The sequence below is a fragment of the Podarcis pityusensis genome, assembly GCF_964106645.2.
Source record: "Podarcis pityusensis genome assembly, chromosome: 3".
Classification (NCBI taxonomy): Eukaryota; Metazoa; Chordata; class Lepidosauria; order Squamata; family Lacertidae; genus Podarcis; species Podarcis pityusensis.
Window position 1 is genome coordinate 25694836 of NC_138026.1, and position 22095 is coordinate 25716930.

The 22095-nt window shown below is 43.3% G+C and overlaps 2 protein-coding genes across 17 annotated transcripts in view; one reads left to right on the plus strand and one right to left on the minus strand.

Annotated features, from left to right (window-relative positions):
* The window catches only part of MYT1L (myelin transcription factor 1 like), a 282484-nt gene extending 265987 nt beyond the window's left edge, over positions 1-16497 (minus strand). For 10 of the 16 annotated variants that reach the window (XM_080998949.1, XM_080998948.1, XM_080998955.1 and 7 more), the window contains exon 1: positions 10142-10553. The gene's annotated coding sequence lies outside the window, so the exon portion shown is untranslated. Of the gene's footprint in view, positions 1-7630; positions 8763-10141; positions 10555-16410 lie in introns of those variants that run through there. The other 6 variants (XM_080998943.1, XM_080998958.1, XM_080998944.1 and 3 more) reach the window with 4 other exon arrangements.
* TRAPPC12 (trafficking protein particle complex subunit 12) overlaps positions 1-22095 on the plus strand; it is a 651202-nt gene that overhangs the window by 286179 nt on the left and 342928 nt on the right. The gene's annotated exons all lie outside the window — the stretch shown is intronic.

Here is a 22095-nt window from a genome sequence, read left to right on the forward strand (position 1 = left end):
TACCACATCCATTAAGAGCATGCCACCCACTTTTGCACTCCATGCTCATTAATCCAGAACCGCTTCTCCAACATCTGCCCTTCACTCATGAGCATGTAGTAACAGGATATCCACTCCTATATGGCAGGATGTTCTTGGTTAGACCTTGTAGTTAAGGAGAGAGCTTAACCATGAAATGGGTTCAAACAATAAACTAAGCCAAACAGCGGCTTAGCTCCTGCACCATGCAGAGATAGAACTAGAAGGTAGGGAGCAAAGTGGGTATAAGCCTCTCTCTGCAAGTGAGCACATTTGCACAGACCTAGTAAGCCATAGTTAAGCTGTCATGCAACCCAGGCCAATATTATGATTATTTTCCTTTTATTTTATATATGTATCTGGGCAGGTCCAGCTGTAGTATTCTCCATGTTGGGGGAGAAACATATTAAAAATGAAGAGTAACTGCAATTGTATCTGCACGCAGAAAATCCTAAAACATGAACTTGTTCACAAATGAATATTCAATACTTTATAACTACAGTGTCAGGAGGTGGTTTGCATGTGTCAATAAGCTATCAGAGATCAAGCAGAGCAGACAGAACTTTTACATCAGCACACATTTCAAACACAATGCTTTTCACTTGATTCCTTTCACATGTTCAGCTGCAAATCAAAACGAATAGAGAAATCAAGTTCCATGCAAGTCTGTGTAAAAACAAACTGAGAAACCCAGTTGCTCCAAAGTTTCTAAATGTCTATGAATAGGTTACATTACAAAACCTGCCCTTTGGAATTCCCTTTCCTTGAATCTAAGACAGGTGCCATCTCTGTTGTCTTTTTGGCACCTACTGAAAATCGCCCTCTTTCAACATGCCTTTTAATCTGATATCTTTCCCAGTATGTATTAGAATCATTTTTAATGTGTTCTATTGATTTATCCCTTGCTTGCCACCCTGGCCGCATTTGGAAGAAAGGGCAGGATACAAATTAAATAAAGAAATAAATCCATTTCTTGACAAAGAAAGTAGGTAACTGGACTTATTTTGGCTCAGCACTGCATTGAGTCAGTTCCACACCTGAGACGCACGCACAAACCCTTGTAAATGTTGTATACTAATGGCAATATGCATGTTGGGCCACAAATGTTGAATCTGCATAATGGCTTATGCCCAATATATTTAAAAAGATCATACCCTTGCCTAAAGTCAAATCTGTTCTCAGACTGGCTGAAAGAGCTATCTTAACAATACCATCTATTTGCCAAAATTCAGCAGAAACTGAAGTATTCTCAGGGCGGCCTTAAAACTGGGCAACTGCCTTCACCCAGAGATTTGTCAAACACTTGAGCTTTTTTTTAAGAATAGCTGTAAGCAGTTTATAATGCACAAGAAGCTTTTAGCATGCAAGGTTGTGCCACCATATAGATGAGAGTGTAGCATTTTGATGTGTTAAAACAAAATCATGCTACTAAAATCAGTGCATGTTGCTAATTTGCCATCATCTACCCTGAACATTTGGGAAGAGGCTGGATAGAAATTTGAATAAATAAAGCATACTCCAAGACAGCTCGTTTTTAAGTGCAGCCCTACAATCTTGTGCTCTCAGTTTGCATACATAATTTTTTATGCTATCACTGAACATTCTGTCCACAATCCAAAGGCAGTAGATGGTCATGACAGACAGATTGTTGACAAGTCTGCTAGGAAGAAGAAAAAAATCCATTAGTGATCTGAATTTTAAGTCCAAGGAACTGACAATGAAATTGTTTAAATCATAATAGTATCATCAGTTCCTGATTTCTACCAAAACTTAATTTGCTGGCATTTAAATGTTAATATTATTGATAACCAGTAAAATATTTCAGCCTATTACTGTTTAGATCATTAGTGACTCTCTCTCATTTGTAAACAGGTACAATAACTTGTCCTTGGAGGGGTGCAAATGAGAACATTTCTTGGCCTGCTGTCTATGTGTAGCTAATCCCTTGGGGAAATATTGTTTTTAAACTTGTCAAAAGCATAGTAGTTTTTCAGGATATTTGGAAATGGGAATAAAGTTGACTAGCTAGTCCCTTGGACTATCAAATGGATCGAAGGTACTGATAATTACGAGGTCAATTTGGGACACTATTGTGAATTATAAATTTTATGGTATTCAAAAGTATACAACCTGTTGACAATCACATTTTGCTAACAACATGATTTATCAAGACTATTCTGGTTCCCAATAAAATATTTGGAAGACAATGGCCCGGTCACGCTAACCCAAATCTTTGCTTAGCATGACAATTCTTTGCTTAGTTTGGCACTTTGCTCCTCCCCTGTCTTTTTGCAGTTGCGCCAAGCTAAAACAAAGTTAGGTTTGGCATGTTGTCCAACTCCAGAGTTGTGGTTAAGTTTTATTCAGACTAACCATGAGCTATAACAAAGAACAAACCTTGGCCTCTGGTCAAATTCATTAATGCCCTTTAATGCTTACCATTTTAATGTACCTTTTTAATGACACATTCAAAAAAAACCCACCAACACTTAAGGCCACAATTCAAACTTAACTGGATTGTTTCTAGTGTCCCTAATCCTTAGCATGCCTTCTACTAACTAAGTTCTAATGAACTCTGGGAGATTTAATTCTGAGTAAATATGGTTAGGACTGGGTTTCACATTACTTTCAATTATTTGTCATAATGTATGTTTGTCTGATGCTTCACATACACAAATCTCAATAAAGCAATCAACTACCCTTTGTGATAGGCCAATATTATACAGTATATGCATTTTTAAAGGAAGTTGATGAGACACACAAAATGACTTTGTGGCTGAGGAAGGATTTGAAGTGGGAATCATTCCCACCCCTAGCTGCTGCTTTGGAATACTATGCCACACTAATTCCCGGAAATCACAATGGTTAAAGTCATATTCAAGAGCTCCAGAGACAAAATCAATCCTGCTTAAGCCCCACTGAACTAAATGTGAACGGAGCTAGTTGCAAAAGAGCTCTTCTTTATTTTAATACAACTTCAGAACAAATGGCTTTGCCTGGACTGGTACAAATGTGTTCTTGTTGCAGCTCTCAAACACATTAAGATGAGCTCAACTTTAAACAGAGTCGGTCCCCACAATCATTTCTTGGTTATGTTTTCTGCAATAAATTTCCTGTAAGTTTTGTATGTGAGAGAGAGAGCACTGTACAAGGTAATATCCCACCACCTCTAGAAAACTTTCAGAATGTGAGCTGAGATAGGATATGGTGATAAGCAGTCTCATAACATGCCTGATATATGTCAGGTATGTGTGTCACAACACTACTAACCACCATGATGGAGGCAAAATCATGTTATGTTGGCTTTATCACATCAGCTGCAATCCCAAAAATGGTTGTACAAATCCACTACTACTGACAACAACGCCTCTTTTAAACTAGAGGCGGTACAAGAGAAACATATTTTACTGGCCCACTTATTTACCTGCATAGCCCGAATTCTTTTTTTAAAAAAAAAATCTGAGACAAAAAGACCCAATACTAGTCAGGATAAACCAGGCTTCCCTGCTTTAGTATACATTTTAAATCAAGAGGTTCTCCTCAGCTGTGCTCTTATAAAAAGCATGTCAGAACCTCAGTTCATAGCGCCATGGCCCATTGATTGAACATCCTTTGGAAGTACTAATACGTCATGATTCCTTCTTCAAGACAGATTGAAGAGAAATATTGTTTAAACTATATTTTTCATCTCCAATCTGTTAGTCCTTCCAAAGCACCTTGTATCAGAGTTTTCAGTTGTGTGATCCATCAAGCATAGCAGAATCATTATGTACAGCCTAGAAGCAGAAACAACATCCCATCCGGTGTTAAATGTGAGGCAGGACTCAAAGGCAAAAGATCATCCCTTCCATAATTTCTTCAAACAACAATTCTCAGGTATCCTAAGCTCACAGCATTGGGGGGAGGGGGTTATATGAAAAGAACAAATGTTCAGGAAGTGACAGAGATGGACAGAGTTAAATGCTGTAACATGGTACTTATTCACAGCACATTAGGCAGAAGAACACTAAAATTAGGCATAACATTTTATTCCCTTGGTAATATTCTTCAGCCCTGACCAGAGATGGTAGAAGACAAAATTTTGCTTGGAAAAATGAATTTTGACACTAACTCTGCCCCAATAATACCCCAATAAGTATAAAATGTAAGGTGGAACCATATAGTCTGTTGGACCCAGTACCTAAACATTTAAGCTAATCCATCACAAACTTGACTATTTAATATGTTCTTCATTTCTACAACCAAAATAGAAATAAATTCTAGAAGGTTGAAAAATGTAGAAAGCTAAAAACATCCAGTCCTAGAACAACATACAACTGAAGCTAAATAAATAAGGTTTTGCTGTTGTAAACAGCATATATGGACACTGAGGACAAAGAAGCTTTAACTGTGCTGTGTTCAAGACCAAAGTAGCTGTCTGCTCAAAACCTATCATGCAAATGATTTTTAAAACAGTGCTTTCCCTACCACCCCATGGCCAATAACAACTAGCAATGAGCAGCACAATCCACAACCCACAACTTACAAACAGCTGGAGCATTGCCAGATAGAAATAAAACATCAGTATATACCATGCCCTTTTTCTAATCAGTTTCCCAATTCAAGAGCACCATGCTGGCATGAGATATGCCATGCTGGGATAAGGGAAATGGGTTTTGAAAACAGCAGACCCTGATGCTGAATGGCCTTAAAATCTTCAATCTTACAGATGTTTATGAGTTTGCCTAGTGCAGAGCTATAATCAATTTGCTTATGCCTGACCCTCAAGATGCATTAAATTTATCCTGAAGGAAACTAGTGTCTGAAACCAATCGGCCAGACTCATTAGACACGTGGGAGTTTCAGAGAACCGAAGGGCCTACTGGCAGATGCAACATTGATTTCTGTATGTTCACAATTTACCAGACTGCTCCATACTAGACGTGATAGCTCTCTATGGGGTGCCCTGCAGCCTTGATTATTTCACATCCAAGCTGGCTAGCATAGTTATGTGGCAAATGTATATTTGCAGCCTTTCCCAAGGAGCAATATTAAACTTTGGTATCCACACCATATCTAACGAGATAAAATAAATAAAATAAACATTTTACTTTAATGGTCTGTTGGACATTTTTGCGACTCGAACCACTTCTCTATTCTCCTTCAATCATTTTGTAACTTTAAATTTTTCACATAAACATGTTGGTACTAATAAAAGAATAATATACTTTAATGGGAGGAAATCACATTTAATCAATATACTATTAGCATGGGTGAACTGTACTTTGTTGACAAACCTTAGAATTTACAGCGTGCAAGTTACTTGCCCCAATAAACAATTTGCAAATGTTGGGGCTCTGTATTTCATAAGGGTTTAAATATCACCACAAAGCCTCCCCACTGCTTACAATCAAAGAAGGAACAAACAATAACAAAATGGTACATTTTGTTGAACTATAATGGCAAGAGGTACATGATGACAACAGCAGTTATTCTGCTTGATACAAGTGTTATCCTAGAAAATGAGATCACTTACTAAATGTGATTCTGAAGGATGGCATTTGAAAGAACAGCTATATTTTGAACTATCATTGTGTCAAAAAGTATAATTACTGTATGCCTGCTTAAGTTCATATGTGTGTGTGTGTGTGTGTGTGTGTGTGTGTGTGTTGATAAAGTATAGCAATGGTTATGACTGCAAGGCACCACTGCTTCATTACATTCAGAACAGCACTTTCTGAATTCAACTTGCAAAGTTCCCATAAGAATGTTTGTGGCTGGTTTGTGAGTACACACACCTCTCTCACTATATATAGGGGTGGGTATACCCACATGTTCATTTTATATATATATATGTATTAACTCAACTTCTGCATAATGTGAAATTATGAAGAGTCAAAACAAACTAGAGTTCCTCAAAAAGCAAATTTAATGATTCATAATGGAAAACAAGAGCAGGGAAATCGTACCCAAAAACAACAACAACAACAAGATAGCTCACCATAAAGTCATACTATAAATTAATAACTTCGGTGAACAATCTCGTCACATATGCAGTGGCAGGAACATACTTCAGCAGTGTATACTCAAACACAAAAGAAGGGCTGTTGCTGGCAATGAGCAAACTATTTTGCATGCCAAGCTCTTAGGCTTGCCACCTAACACTTATTAATTCATCAGACAAGACAATCTATAAGCTAAGCTAAAAATCAAAGTACTCCTTTTAGTTCTTTCTTAAAATCCCTACCCCATCCCCATTTTCAATTATTTTGTCTTTTTTCTTCTTTGTGCAAGCTTGTCAGTACAGCTCACTTTTTTCCCAGTGGCCAAAAACAGGACCTCTATCTTTTAAAAAACAATTATGTTTTTATTTACACAGCTTTTTGATTCTCTCACTTATCTGGGTTTTATTTTGTATTATAATCTCACTATACTTAATAAATACATATGCATATGGTGATTTAACTAGATGGTAACCACTAAGTTTAAGATCAGCATTCAAACTTGAACAATGAGCGAAAGTAACTGCAAGCTGTTACATATGAAGGGTTAACAGTTTGCTCAAACAATTCTTTGTCTGATGATTATTGTGTCATTTTTACCATACTTAGTTCTCATATTTGGTATTTCATCAAAGGTAGCCTGAGAACCCCAAAATTTTAAGATTTGCACCTTCTTAGTATACATATATTTTCTACAAAGAAAAGAAGTGAGGGGGTATACTTATAAATTAGACCCCAAAAAAACAAAAAACAAAAAAACCCAAACACTCCACAGTCAATTTCTAGTGGCTAGAGGACTAATTAAATACAATTAAGGGATGATTTATGCTTAATTCCAACCTCACAACCAGGATAGGTTGTTTTTGGCTTTTTAAAAAATTAGGTCAGTTAAAATGAAAACCTCGGTTTTTAAGGAGATTAACAGCCATTATAACAGGATAAAACTACTCTTATATCATAAAAAGAAGGAAGGCATTTTCAACCAAACATTCTAGTAATCCAGCACAATTATACAGTAAACATGTAAGTCAATTATTAGCTTACTAGAAGACTAAATTATATTCAGGTCCTGTGAAAGACTTTGGAGTAACTGCAATAATAGATTTTACTGTCTACATTTAAATAGGCTTTTTTTGCTATCTCTGTTCTGCTTTTCTATACAGAATATCATTTGGCAGTACAAAAATAATGCTTCCCTTCACCCTTTGCCATCTCTGTATCAGTAAGTCGTTAAGGTTCTCAGAATCACAATATAAGGCACAATATTTCAGTCAGTGAAAACATATACTCTCTTACAAGCATGTCACACAGAATTAATTCCTTCTGAAATTTTAACTGAAACAACATTTATTAAGACTATCCGTCTGACTTTCTCCTTTTTAGAAAAACAAAAAATAACGATGCAAACACTGAATAATGGCTGCTGTGCATTTCAGAAAACAAAACCACTAAATTCCTGTTTGACTTAGGAGAAGAATCAGGTTCTCTCAATATTTCATATATTCCCCCCCCCCATGCATGCAATAAAAAGAAATAGCCTATTCTTTTGTTCCCTCGTCAAGCAAATCAAAATCCTTGCAGTTGCTGAACAGAAAGCCAAAATAACGAAGTATAAAAGAGGGCATGCTTACCTTTATGGGCTATCAAATGGAACGCAGGAAAATTGCAAAACAAAGTAGTCCAAATGAATTATCTATGCATGCAGTCCAACTTTGCACTTTCAAGTAGGCCACACCGTCAAGCAATCATTTCAAACACCAGCCACCCTGCTTTTCCATCTTCGAGATATTCACCCAGAAATCTGTGACAAACCAGCTTCACGCTAACAACACAAACTCTTGCAGTGCTTCCAAATGTCCACCATTTGTTTGCTATTCACCCAGTCAACTTTTTCCAGTGCACATCTTCTCTCTGTGTGTGCATTTCCCGAGGTACAAGAGACAGGAATTGCTCCTCATTTGTATGCTAATTATTTTGCCACACAGACAGAAGTCATAATGTTTTCAGACAGGAACACAATGGATCCAAAGTTGGAAGGCAAGAAATTAATAAGTTGACGCCACTAAACGGCGGAGGAAGATGTACATGTGTGCAGCACTCTGCTTGCAGGATCAGCAGTAGCCTCCATTTAAAAGAACTAGCAGCAGAGAGGCAGGCAGTGGGCTACAGGAAAGCCTAGCTGTGTAGTATATGCATCAAGCACAGGTTCCCTTAGAGACCACATTACTGCAGCAAAATAACATCAGTAGCATACTGCTGACTGATATCCTCCTCTAGCTGCTGTAAACTTCACCTCTGAATTAAGAGAGGGACTCCTCACCTTCCTTTGCCCCCACTTTTGGATTACAACAATAGTTTCTAAATCTCCTGTTTATTACACTCGCCAACAGAGTCAGGCAAGATTGAGGATGCATACTGTATGCTGCCTACATTGTTACCCACAGGCCCCTAAATCTCTGGAGGTGTATCATGTGCAATGCTGTATTTAATATAATAGATGGGAACAGTAAATACTACTCAAGCTATTTAACAGCAACCCAGTGAAAGATATATGTTTTTAACATGGGGTCTCCAATTCTACGACGGACAAAAGTCTACTCGTTATAGAAAAAGCCAGGAAATTCAGCAAGCTCCCTACCATTTTGATGTGTTTCTTTGGAAAGAATTAAAACTCTGCTTAATCCTTATATAATCGTGTAACGTGTACAGGGTTAACTCCAAGTATGCCTTTAACCTCATTTTGGTTAGCAGATAGCCACACATACCTTTGAAGGGAAGGCGCAAGAAAAGCAAACCTTTAATGAGGATAAATGGGAAAAAAAGGACTGCAGAGCCAGATACATTAAACAAAAACCATCTCTGGTATAAAGTTTGGGAACAAAACTTTTGTGTGTGTGTGTGTGTGTGTGTGTGTGTGTTTGTGTGTGTATGTGTATGTGTATACATACACATACATGTGATGATTCATATACAAAAAGGCTAGAGTATCTGGAAGCTTTCTTCAGAATTTTGTATTTTGTTTCTGATGCACTTTCTCCCAAGGCTAGCAACGAACTGTTTTAAAGGGTCATCAGTCAGACACACATCTAAATTAATTCACTTCAGGCACACAGCACATACCTGAAAAGTCTAACCTGCATAATACTCAGTCATAAGACAGGTAACTTTGCTGTTACTGTTGCTTGAAATATGACCCTTTAGGAACTTTGTGACTGTAACCCTATGCTTAAAAGGTCAAAATAAATTTGACTGGCCAGTTCCCTGCACAAGAAAGGTTTGTCTTTTTTAATGTATTTTATGCCAACTTTTCTAAATTCTAATTATTGTGGTCAAAACCAGTGAGCTAGGTACAAGCTGTAGGGACCTTTACACGGAGGCACTCCACAACTACAGGAAAGCCATGAAAAGAAACCAGAAACATCTCACACAGATGGCAACACACACAAACTACTCTTCCTGGTACTATTTTTCCCCCCATGTATAAAACATGTATGGACATTGGAGAAGTAACTGGTGAAGAGCTGTAAGAGAGAACCCTTTCCCTGTGACTGAGGGACAAAATCTCTGCCCACTCCACCTTCTCACACAATATCTTATCAGAGTGCTCTGTGTGTGTGTCTCTCACACACACACAGACAGTAACACAAGCCTGCATCCATATATATCTCACACACACATACACCATAGTTCCCTCACGAGTTCTCTCTCACACACGGTCAAACCCACTCACCACCCCATTCACTCACATCCCACCGTTTTCTTCCCCCAACCTCCCCCCTCACACAAGCACAACCTTCCACAATTTCCCCTCACAAACGCGCGCGCGCGCGCGCACACACACACACACACACCCCAGTCCCCTCAGAGTTCTGTCGCACACAATGCCCACCGCCTCCATCTCTCCCTCTCCCACCACACAATGCAGACACGCGTGAAGTTGCCCCTTCTCAACACACCCCAGTTCTCCCCATCTCTCTCTCTCCCCCCCCCCCTTCTTCTTCTCCTTCGCCATCCACTAGCTCCTGGCGTGTGTTGTGTGTGTGTGTGAACGCGCGCGCGCGCGCCCTCTCCCCCCCCCCCCTCACTGCCGCCGCCGCCTCGGAACTGCAGCCTCCTCGAAAAGGAGAGACAACAATACTGACCGCTCCTGCCGCGGCGGAGGAGGCAGCTGGGCTGACCCCAGCGCGGGAAGTCACACGGCACACCTCCTTGCGCAGCCACACACCAGCCAGAGTAATCCGCCTCTCGCGGCTGCCTGAGGTGGCCCGAGAGAAGAAGGCCCGAGACGAGAGACGCCGCGGCCAGCGGCGGCCGCGCACCAAGGCTCTCTCTCTCTCTCGCTTGGCAATTCCCTTCCCAGCTCGCACTGCAGTCTGTGAGGGGAAGGGAAAGCCTCGCTGGAGCGCAGCCCGCCCTTCGCTCGCTCGCTCGCTCTCTCGCTTCCCTCCTGGGCTCTCCCCGGCAGCTCCACAGACGAGGCAGCCACGCTGAGGGCAAACTTTGCTGACAAATCCTGCCCAACGAGTGTGTGTGTGTGTCGGGGTGCGCGCGCTGCAGCGAAAGAATGCGAGGGCACAAGCCTTTCTCTCCCTGGACTCGATGGGGGGGGGGGAGGCGGGACGCCGAGGTGTTTCCCCAGGAAGGAAAAGGGATCTTAGCGGGCTGCCCCCTCCCTGGCACCTGGGCTTCCTTTCGCCTCCCCCAGCTCGCCTTCTCCATCGACGGAGCCTCCTGGGGCTCCCTCGGTTTACCTAAAGCCTCAAGCAGTGCGTCTGACCGGGGAAGCAAACAAAAAAAATACTCGGAGTAACCTGGTGTGAACCAAGGGTGGCGATCCGAAGGTTACGCAGGCCAGGCCAAGCCTGCGCTGGCTTTCTCGGGAGTAAGCTTCTGTTACTCCCGAGTAAGTGTGTGCAGGACGGCACTGCAGCTTTTCCTGGGAGGCGGGGGGTAAAGCTCGACATGGAAACTCAGGGGACTTACTTTCAAGTAAAATAAATAAAAATAAAATTAACCCACGATCCGGAGGGAGGGAGAGAAAGCGTGTTAAGGCGCTTTTTCAAAGGATACAGCGCGTGGACAAAGCGTGATATAAAGCACCTTCACTTGTCCTGGAAAAGCCCCGTCGATTTTGATGGTGTAAAATTAGGAGCCTTCACACTTCCAGCTGGAAGTGGCACTCTGAAGGAGAAGATATACCGAGGGGAGGGCACCAGGTGCCCCTCAGATATCATGGGGGGGGGGGCACTTGCACTGGCTCAAAGGCGCTATGGATTTGTCACTGCTTTCAGGGTACTGATAATAAAGCTGGGTGAAGGTTAGCTCGCCAGGGCTACTGATGACTTCCTCCTAAAATGATGATATGTGCAAGTGGCTTTTGGGTGGCAGATTGGGTTTCTTGGGGGGGGGGTCCTCGTCCAAATTACTCAGCGTTTGAAATGGGAAGAGGGATAAGTATCAGTTATCAATTGAAATGGGCATCTGTTTCTATGGCTTTTGAGGTCAACTCTACTTTTCCCCTTTTTCAAAAATAAATAAATTGTTAAGAATTCGAAAATGACCATCTTTTAAAAACAAAACAAAAAGCATGTCCTGTACGAAGTCCCCCTTACATGCAGCTATCAGTAGGAGCAGGATGAGGAAGCTCATACGGATCTTTCACATTTCTCCAGAATATTTACATCATCTGCATTAGATGCCTCCCTGGAGTCACAAAGGCAAGACTTTACAGCCCCTTTCATAATTAGCACTGCACCAAGGGTGCAATCCTAAGCACAATGGGAAGTAAACCCCATTGAGTTCTGAGTAAGCATAGTTAGGGTGGCACTGTAGTACACAGGAACCCATGCAGACGAACATCTTACCACAGATTCCCACCGACTGTGTAAGAGAAGTCGCCTTACCACTTGGTATGTTGGTGCAGAAGCAAGTTCACTCGAGGTTCTTTGGTCATCTGCATAGGCTCAAGTGCTAACGCGGATTAGACACCCTTCTTGATTAGCGTGCAGTGCAAGGGGATGGGGAAATCTATCCTTACCCACTGTGACTCTGAGTATGATAGGATGGTTATAGGGAGCTAAGGAAAACGATACTGAGTATATATACACTGTGCTGTTTTTAAGTGTGAATACATTTACTCCTGAGAGAAGTGTTGGCGAAAAAGCAAGCAGCCCCCACTCTAGGGAGAATGCACTTGCAATAGGGGGGTTAGGGGCACCTAAAAAATAACGAAATTTGGTGCACCGCCGGGGAAACATCGCAAAGCTCCCACGCCCTGGCTTCAATTGAAAGTCAAGGTAGGGACACCAAACGACTGCAGCAGAACCGTGGCAAGTTCGAACAATAGCAAGTGCGGCAAATCGCTGCACTCGCCAGACTTTGGCTGAATGTTGGTGGGGTGGCGTGGGGCTTGGGCTTCCTTTCCCCAAAGGTATCTCTGCAGCAGACCGCTCTTTCCACTGGGTAAAGCTGTCATCCACGAAGCACCTATAATGAGAATGCAACGCCTTCTCTTTGATGCACACGGGAGCAGGATAACGCAGTTTGTCTCATTCAGCCCCTACACTTGAAAACATAACATTTCATTTATTTTGACTGGCTGGAGCGGGAGAGGGGCCGGACCTGGAGAAACACGAGACAACGCCAGAAGTACAACAGACAAGGTTCACCACTGCCAGGCTGGAACTGTAGATCTTCGTAGAAATGCAGAGCTGTGAACAGCCTTCATTTAAACAGCAAATTGTAGGTGTCACTATGAATGCCTCTGTCCTATACATTCTCTCTTCCCCTAGCTTCCTCCTCTTACTTTCTCCCCACCCTGAAAACAATACACACGGACACACGCACAAATCCAAGACTGAAATCCCATGCACACGTAGTAGCAACTCGCATTGCATACACCGGGAGTTACTTCCCGTGTAAACATGCAGAATATGTTGCTGGAGAGAGTAGCAAATAAAACTGGCCTCAAACAAAGCGTTCACACTGTGCAACCAGGAGCCCTAATTATTGAAAGTACATTATTGCATGCTTAATAGCTCAGTACTAAACACATTTTCTTAGAAGCATGCATAGGATTGCATCTTTAACAGAGTTGCCTAAGAATGAGGAGCGGGGCATATATGCATATCTAATTGTCTCTGCCACAAGTCCCTTGAATTCAGAGAAAACTCTGAACACAATGGAGTCTAATGATGGCTTGAAATTTTCAGCATAGTGGCACGTTTCCTGAAGAATAGGGAGGATATTCAAAACAGGATGGAAAAGTTGCTGCACATGCGCAGTAACCGCATCTCATGATAACAATGTAGCTTCAAATAATAAAGTCAAACAGCAGACAGCTTCGTTGATCATGCGCGGATACTATGCAAAGCATCGTGCTTCAAACAATGTTCTTTTAGACTTAGTTCAGGATGCTGACGGGGTGTTAGCTCCACACAATGAAGGGGGGGGGAGCAGAGACTTCTCAGAAAAGACAATCTCTATGATTATTTAGTACTACAGCTGAGACGTTCAGTTGAGCAAACGCTCTCGGAAGAAATAAATGTGCGTGAGTGAGTGAGTGAGAGATAGGGGGGCGTTTAAAGTCTGAATATGGGTGGGAGTCCATTGCAAGCGCGGTGGAGTAATTGTGAAGAGTTTAAAGTGATGGTGGGCATGCTATTGTTCGTAGGTTTGTAGGGAACACTAGTCATATTTGTTCCAAACGGGCTCATTTGAAGGCAAGCAACGCTGTTGAAGGGGGGGAAAAAACCTGCAATGTCAATAATGTCCTAGTCTTAAAACTGTATGTATGAAACAATGAGAGAGAAATTCCTACATCTTTCCCACCCCAACGTTTAGCAGGCTAAGTAAAATGCATGCATGAATAAGGACAAAAGTGGATATATATTGTGTTTTTTTCCTCTTCAAGAATATGCATAGTGCCTATGATGGCTGTGGAGTGTAAACATTCCTCTTTCTTTAACCTGCTCTTTGTAGTAGAGTCGCTGAACTGAGGGAAGTGAGTTATTTTCCTATTTGCCAGTGAACTAATAGGAAGTCAGGACTCAAAAGTAATTGCTATCAGCAACGGACAGCTCCTGGTGCTGAAAAGAGAAGCCGCTTTCATAATACAGTTCACTCAAACAACCTTCGGAAAAAATCACAGCAAAACTGAATGAGGTGGCAAGTTCTTGGGCTGAATAGCACTGTCTGCAGAACAATGGCAGCCAACTCCAAATCCCACCATAATCACATTAATGAGATTAATCAGTGAATTAGCAGCAGTCAAATGTCAGGGTGGCAAGGAGGAATCCAACCAAGCTTGGTAATTAACTTTTGTGGGGGCAGGGAAAGGGAATCAAGTGCATTATCTCTTTTTGGTGGTTGAAAAAAGGCATGTTATCTCTCCCCCCCCCCCTTCACTACAAGCTATTGGAACTTCCTGAAACTTAAAAAGGGTGGTGGTATTAAACTCTGAATGGCTCAAATTGTTATGAAGCAAGCTATTAATTCCCCCCCAATATTCTCTAGCTGGCAGCAACTGAGGAAACTAGCAATTTTATATCTCCTCAGTCTGTTGAGAGTTGGTTGTGATTGAGCATATTGGTGTGAACAAGGCTGTGTAATTCAACTTTCCCCAGAAAATCCAATTAGTGCTGGAACTATGTTTGATACAGAACTATAGTGGAGTTCGATATCTACATCTCTTTATATACATACATATATATATATAATTTTTTAAGTAATGGTTAAACCAAACAGTTTGCATGGCAAGAGACAGCAATGCAGAGAAGTACTATTTAAAATAGCAGGTCAGGTGACCTGTCAACCAAGTTGTTTTAAAAACTTCAAGCTTCTATGTATATATGAACTAAGCAAGTTATACTTCCTTAATAGGGTTAGTTCAAAAATTCCAATTTCCCATTGAAATTGATCTGAGGACTAGTGAAATTTCTTTTCTATTTTAAATTCAGCCCACCAGGAATAGTTCAGTCTTTCAAAAGTTATTCTTCATTGATACATTTTGGAATTAAAGTTATGTACAAGGGGAGAATCTTTCATTGGCTGCACTTTTAGTTATTTAGCAGAAGTAGACATTCTATATTCTTCAGTGAAGAAATACTGTCCTCAATGCTTTGTCAGATATTTACTTTTACTATGACTTTAAAAACATCTATAATTACATTGTATGCAGTAAACCACTTTTTAATATATATAAAAGTCTTTGATTTGCAGTATTTACAGCTGACTTCCAGGACTGTATCACAGGAAATAAAATGCAAGTCAATTTGTTCTTTGGTGTTTAATCTTTTTCATAGCAAGTTTAAATTCAGCAAGAGAATCAGCTTAGTATTTATAACTGTTCTTCTATAAAGGGAAGTAAATTTGCTGTGCCAAACTATTACAATATTTATCACACACACACCAAGTTTGCATATCTGAAAATTTCAGTGCAGTATTCTCAACTCTGTGCCATCTTTAAATTGAAGGTTGTAGAATATAAAAATGGAATTTAATAAGAGTTAATTCTCACATGTTGTGACAAGTTAAATATATCATAACTCAGCTCTAGAACTGAAACCTATGTATACATTTATTTTAACTTGTTGCATAACATATATATATATATATATATATAGCCAGTATTTTGTCATGGTGATTTTAAAAATACAGGTGTTGAGAATAAAGGCACAAGTTGGAGTCCACTTGCTCCAGAGTAGCCCATTACAGTCAACAAAACTGCTCCACAATAAGTTATGGAATGCCAACTTAGTGTCATCGTTCAAATGTATCTAGATCTCCTATTAATGACTGATTATATTCAAGTGATGAATGGGTCTCTGTGAAGTTTCTGCCTCGATTGTTTTCTTAGTAAACAAGTACTGTTCAGCATGCAGCAACTTTATATATAAACAACATGCTTCGTGCATGCACGATAATGGCTGTATACATTCGCGACAGATTTCACCCTGAGATTACTTCCTATTCCAGAGTCCCATACAGTTTCGACAGCAAATATGCTGTGAAGAATTTGGAGGGAGAGGAAGGGGGAAAGGGGGGTGGGCAGGCAAACAATGGAAGCTGTAGGTATTAAAACTACCCAACAACTGAAGCAAAATAATATGCAGTCAGCTCAGACAACCAACCCCCAGATGAACACAATCCCCAACCTTCATTCACCGTCAGATAAGCTACAACATATGAAATCTCGACACGGTTAAGGGAAAGAGGGTGGGGGTGGGGACAAACACATATGCCTTAGCTCGCTGCAACTTTAAACGGACGAGAAGTAGTTAAAAAAAAAAAAAACCTTGAAGCATACCGCGGAGACCCCCGGAAAGATTCCGTTTTTCCCCCTCTTCACTGAATACTGAAAAAAATATCCCACGTTCCATAGATTAAAAAAAATAAAATAAAACACACCCACCAACGCTCAGTGTTGAAAACAGCGGGTGGGGGTGGGGGCTGCGAGAAGACTGCGAGGGGGGAAAATAGCCCCTCGCTCTTTCCCCTCTTTCTCTTTAGTGTGCAGGAGCTATAGGGGGAAAATGTCGCCCTGGCAGAGATGACAAATTCAGAAGGAAAGGCTAGCAGGCCTAAGGGATCTGTTTTACTTCCACATACATCCCCTAATGCACGCACTCCCACTAATTCTCTAGATATGGTTTCCCTCCTCCCGGTTCCCCCTTTCCTCTCTTCCTCCTCCTCCTCCTCCACTTCTCCCTCCCTCCCCTCCTCTCTTTCTTTCCACCAGCTCCAAATCCCCGGCATATGACCTTCTGTTAAATAGATAAAAAAAAATTGCTTATCAGTCATGCAAATGAGGCTGAATTCATTTTCCACAACAGATGGCCTCATAGATAATGATGATGGAAGAGAGAAAATTGAATGTCTCTCACAAGGTGGTCATGGCAACCGAGAAGGGAATAATATCAATAATAAGCCTCGCTGCATAATAAGGTTGTCAATCCCACAAATCAAAGTCTCCGGCTAAATCAGGTAGCCCACCCCACGACTAGCTATCAGGTAGGAAGAAAAGGAAGAAAGGAAAGGATCGGAGTAAACACAGACAGCAAAAGCCGGGGAGGTTGTGGGTGGGGGGCGTGCGATGGGCATTGACACCGAGTTCAGAGACAAGGAGATGGTCCAGAGGTCTCCCTCTCATTCTGTCGCTAATTGTGCTTTATTTAATTATTTGGGGAGCGGTGGGGCTTTTCCTTCGCGAATTCCGACCCGTTCCCCCTCCTTTAAAAAAAGAGGGGGGGCGAGGAGGGAAAGGGAGAAGAACCACCCAACCCAGAAACGCTGGTATATTTTGAGCTGGATCTGCTGAGGGCTGGTGCCAGATTTCCGTGCCTTCTCTGTGCTGTCGAGTGGCGCATTGATGCAACAGCGGCTCGCCTCAGGCTTCCACCTTGGCTCCCAGGGGGCCATCCTGCGAAATGAATCAGCAGCCATCCTGAGCAGGCTGATTACAATGAGAATGGCAAGGCACATGTCTGGGCGGAACTGGAGAGCCGAGCTGGGCTGCTGCTGCTGCTGTTAGTCTGGCAAGCAGGCAGGCTCAATATAGCTTTTGCTAATAATGGCTTCCTGCGCTCTCTCTCTTTCTCTCCTCCCACCCCACCCAGCACGTTTTTCCCCACCCCTTCCACCATCGCCAACCCTCATTTTTTCCCCTCCCGCCCGCCCCCCACACATAATGGTTCTGATTTCCCTTCCTTCCCTCCGTCTCTCCCTCCTCTCGCCCCTTAATTGTATATTGTTCGCAGCCACAGTCTGTCAGGCTGACAAGCGCTTATTGTGAAACTGCAAGCTTTCTTTCCGGGGTTTTCCTCCTAAAAAAAAAAAAAAGCGCTAGGGTGGTAAGGGGGCATCTTAGCTGGCAGCTAGAACTTATTGCCAGCCCTGAGCTACGACAGACAGCTCAAGGAAAGGGGGGGGGGGGGAGAGAGAAACTAGCCCGATTAATTTCTTATCCGTCTGTCCTTATACTCCGGGGGTGGGGAGGGAGCATTGGAAATGTGCGCATGTGGGAGAGACACGATGTGTCTAATGTTGGCAATTATGCCCCACCAAACCATCCCCACTGCTAATTGAAAAGGCAAGTCTCTTCTGCTCCATTCGCGGTGTGTGTGTGTCCGCAATAAGCAGTTGGGATGGAGGAAAAGCTTAGGGATGTCCTGAAACGCAGTTGCCTCATTGGATGAGAAGAGGGCGGCCAGTCGCGTTGGGAAGGGGAGGTGGGAGAAGAGAACGAGAAAGCTTCTACACTTTCAAACATGATGTCGTCCCCCAAAGCCATGTTTATTTTATTTTGGTTTGGGCTGGGCGAAACGTGCTGCTTAACGAAGATCCTCCTTCGCTACTGCTCATATATGCTCATATTTTCGATGGAGGAAGGAGGCAAATGAAAGCAAGCTTTGGCTGCTCAGATTCCGGCTGTGCCAGCCTATTCCTTCCCCAGCGTACTGTAAGCCAGTGCTTTTGGTTAGCTTGCCGTAGGTCACCGTCTTCGAGATGGTTCTGCGCCTGCGCCCTGTCCATCTTCGCTCTCCCCTTCTCTGTAGAAGTGGCATGTGCGCATATATACAGTGGTACCTCGGTTTAAGAACAATCTGGTTTAAGAACGATTTGGTTTACAAATCTCTAGCTATAGCTATGTATATAAACGGATAGCTACAGTCTATGTTGAAACGTCTGCACGCACCTAAAAATGGGTCTCTATGAAAAAAGAGAGAAAAAAAGAAGAAAAAAGAGATGAAAAAAGAGAGAAAGCAAAGGTGCTGGGATAGCTTAATGGCTAGACTCTTAATCTCAGGCTCATGGATTCGATCCCCACGTTGAGCGACAGATTCCTGCAATGCAGGGGGTTGGACTAGATGATTCTGGAGGCGCAAACAGACTCGCTTTCTCATGCAACCTATTAGCACCGTCTCATACATGCAGGCATGGCTCCTCTTCTACCATCTTTCCCCATTTCTGCCTTCCATCCCTGCTAGTCCCCTCCAACGGTGCACTCCCGGTTCGGCTGCTGCTAGCTGCAGCTGCGACGTGAATCAGAAATCAATAGCTCTCCTCTAATGGAGGATCCGATCAGCAAAGCAGCCGCAGTTGGCCGTGCACAAAAAGCGCGCGCGCACACATACCACACAACACACACACACACACGGAAGATATTGAGAGTTTAATGACGTCTGCGCAACTTGTACAGCTGATTGGGCACCGCATCGGATGTTCTGTGGAGCAAAGAATAGGAATCGCTTACAGCCTACTTCCACATATATAAAATATGGAAAAAAGGTCGCTCGTATTTTCCTGTCTCCGGGAGACCAAGGTCTGATTTTCCCTCGCCGTCAGGTGACAGTCGGTCACGAGCAGCGACCAGACCAGGGAGCTGGGGGGGGGGATGCGCGTGTCGTCACCGCGCCAGGGAAGCGTCTCCCCCTTCCCCGCACCCCGCCACCGCCTCCAAGATGAGGATCATGTGAACGGTCGTGACACAGAGAGATCCGCATTGCACGGGGGTTTTTCCACACCGTGCCTTGGGCAAGACTCCCCAAACGACAGCCACATTTTTTTTTTTTTTATTTTGCGCGCGCGCGCTTTTCTAACCATCAACATCAGGTTCTCCTGAGATCTCTGTATTTCCCTCTCTGGCAGGGATGCCAACTTGAATAAAATATTAGGGGGGGGTAAGCCCCGCCCCACATAATCGATCACATGACATAGCCCACGCACACTATTTGAATGGCAACTTGGGCGGGAGCTCCCTCTCAAATATTTTATTGGGGGGGGGGGCGCGATGGGACCTCGGACCCTGGGCTCCTATGCTGTCTGGTACCCTACCCGGGCGCCATTGCTTGGTTCTGCTGTTACATTTTTAACCCAACTTCCCATTCCCATCGGCTTCTGCAGCCCAGCTGCGGCTGAAATTCCAGCCGTGGGCGTTCCAGAAACTGGTGGCTGGTTGTTGTCGGAAGGGGATTGGGGTGTGTGTGTGTGTGTGTGTTGGGGCAGTCCGGACCCCCGCCAGCAAATCTGGAGCTAGGGGTGCCAACTTAAACAAAATATAGGGGGGGGCATCATCAATCACAAGGCGTGACATACACACCCCATGTGAATGGCAATGTCCATCAACTTTTTTGGGGGGACCTCAGATATTTTATTGGGGGGCATAGCCAGGGGGTGCAGCTGTCCCCTTAAACCAAGTAAACAAAAATACGTCGTAGATAACTCGGTTCTGCCCCCCCTATCATAAGGTCTGCCCTTCTCCCCATAAAGAAATCCTGGCTATGCCCATGGGAAGAAGGGTTCTTCTGCGCCTGGAGCTCCAGGATGCCGTGCGTGGACACGCTGCGTAGCCCCGCGCCCCGCTTCTTTCAGGAGCCCGCGAGTCCCCTCGGTTCCAACGGGGCTCGCCTTCCCAAGTCCGCGCGGGAATGGCGGGCAGGAGGCGCACCACAGTCACCGCAGCAGTACTGCGGCACAGACCCCTCGCCTCTTCCTCCGCCACCTCCTCCTCCTCCTCCAGCCCTGTCAATGTATTACAACTCCGGTATATTGACAGCAACCGCCCTCCTCTCCGTCTGGCTCCAGTGAAGCATTTCCAGGCGTCCGTCCCTCCCTCCCTCCGCAGCCAGTTGCTAGCCTTCTTGCAGGGACGAGGAGAGCGCGCCAGTCCCCAGATCAGGGCTGGAGAGGAGCAGAGATCTGGGGGAAATGAATGAATCATGAGGCCATATTGCGACGACACAAGTCGCAGCCTGGGCTGGCATTTTCTTTTTCTTTTTTAATGCTTCTCTCTTTCTCAGACAGGGGGGAAAAAACCAGAGAGAGAGGATGGGAAATGGCAGGCGGAAACCTCGTAGACCGCAGGATGTCTCAGGACAAACACGAGAGGATGCGAAGCTCCTCCTTTTCCCAGTTAGCGCTTAGACCACCACAGCGCTGCTTCCCCTTCCTCCTCCACCCGCCTCACCAAATCTCTCTCTCTCTCTCTCTCTCTCTCTCTCTCTCTCTCTCTCTCTCTCTCTCTGAATTTTCTCTTTAAATTATTTATTCCAGCTTCTTTCTCCGTTGCCAAGTATGAGCTTCTGTCTCCCTGAAGAGATACTGCCCGGGTTTCCTTCCTGCCCTCTACCTACTTAGCTTTCCAACCTTTCTCTTTTCCCCTCGCCTCCCCTCCCACCGCGCGGAGGACAGGAAGGTGGTTTATTTCTTCTTTTATTTTATTTTTTGGCTCGGCAGCCATTTTGAATCTCCGCCCGACTGAAAGGAAGGCAAAGCCCAGAGTCTTGCCCAGATGCTCGTTTTATTATCGCGCCATGCAAGCGCCGTTGTCGTTCATCTGTTGGGAAGGATCCGGATTTATTCATCCATTTATTTATCTTTAAAGATTCAATGTAGCAGTTCTTTTCTCCAAGGAAAATAGGGACGTCCCATTCCACAATGATACATGTTACTATTTATACCTCACACATCCTACTGGGTTCCCCCAGCTACTCTGGGCAGCTTCTAACATATATATAAAAACATAATAAAACATTAAACATGTAAAAAAAAAAATCCCTATCCAGGATTGTCCTCTGACGGCTCTGGGTGGAATTATTCTATACCTTCCAACATTTCTCCAGTGAAAATAGGAACATCCTAAGGAAAAGTGGGACATTTTGGGATCAAATCAGAAACTGGAATGGCTTCTCTGAATCAGGAATGTCCCTGGGAAATAGGGCCACTTGGAGGGTCTGAAAATATTTAGTCACTGGTCCACCCCCCCCCCCCCGCAGACTCGCCTCACCCATGTAGGAAGTAGATGGTGTAGCAACATCAGTCTTGAACTGATTTATCTGTCATTCTGCATCCCCAGTGGAACCGTAGCAAACAGATGTAGTCTGTAGAAATGGAGTAAATGGGAAGATTGGGCACAGTTTCCTACATCCTTTGAAAACATGTACAGAGGAGGAAAATAAATCTTGCCCACTGTTTCTGGACAAAGGGCCTTCCACTTTACAGAGTTGATTCATATAACAATTTTTACTTGCATTGGAGACATGGTAGAATGGTCTTCTGAAACTGAAACACAACGTCCCAGAAAATAGTTATTTTCTTG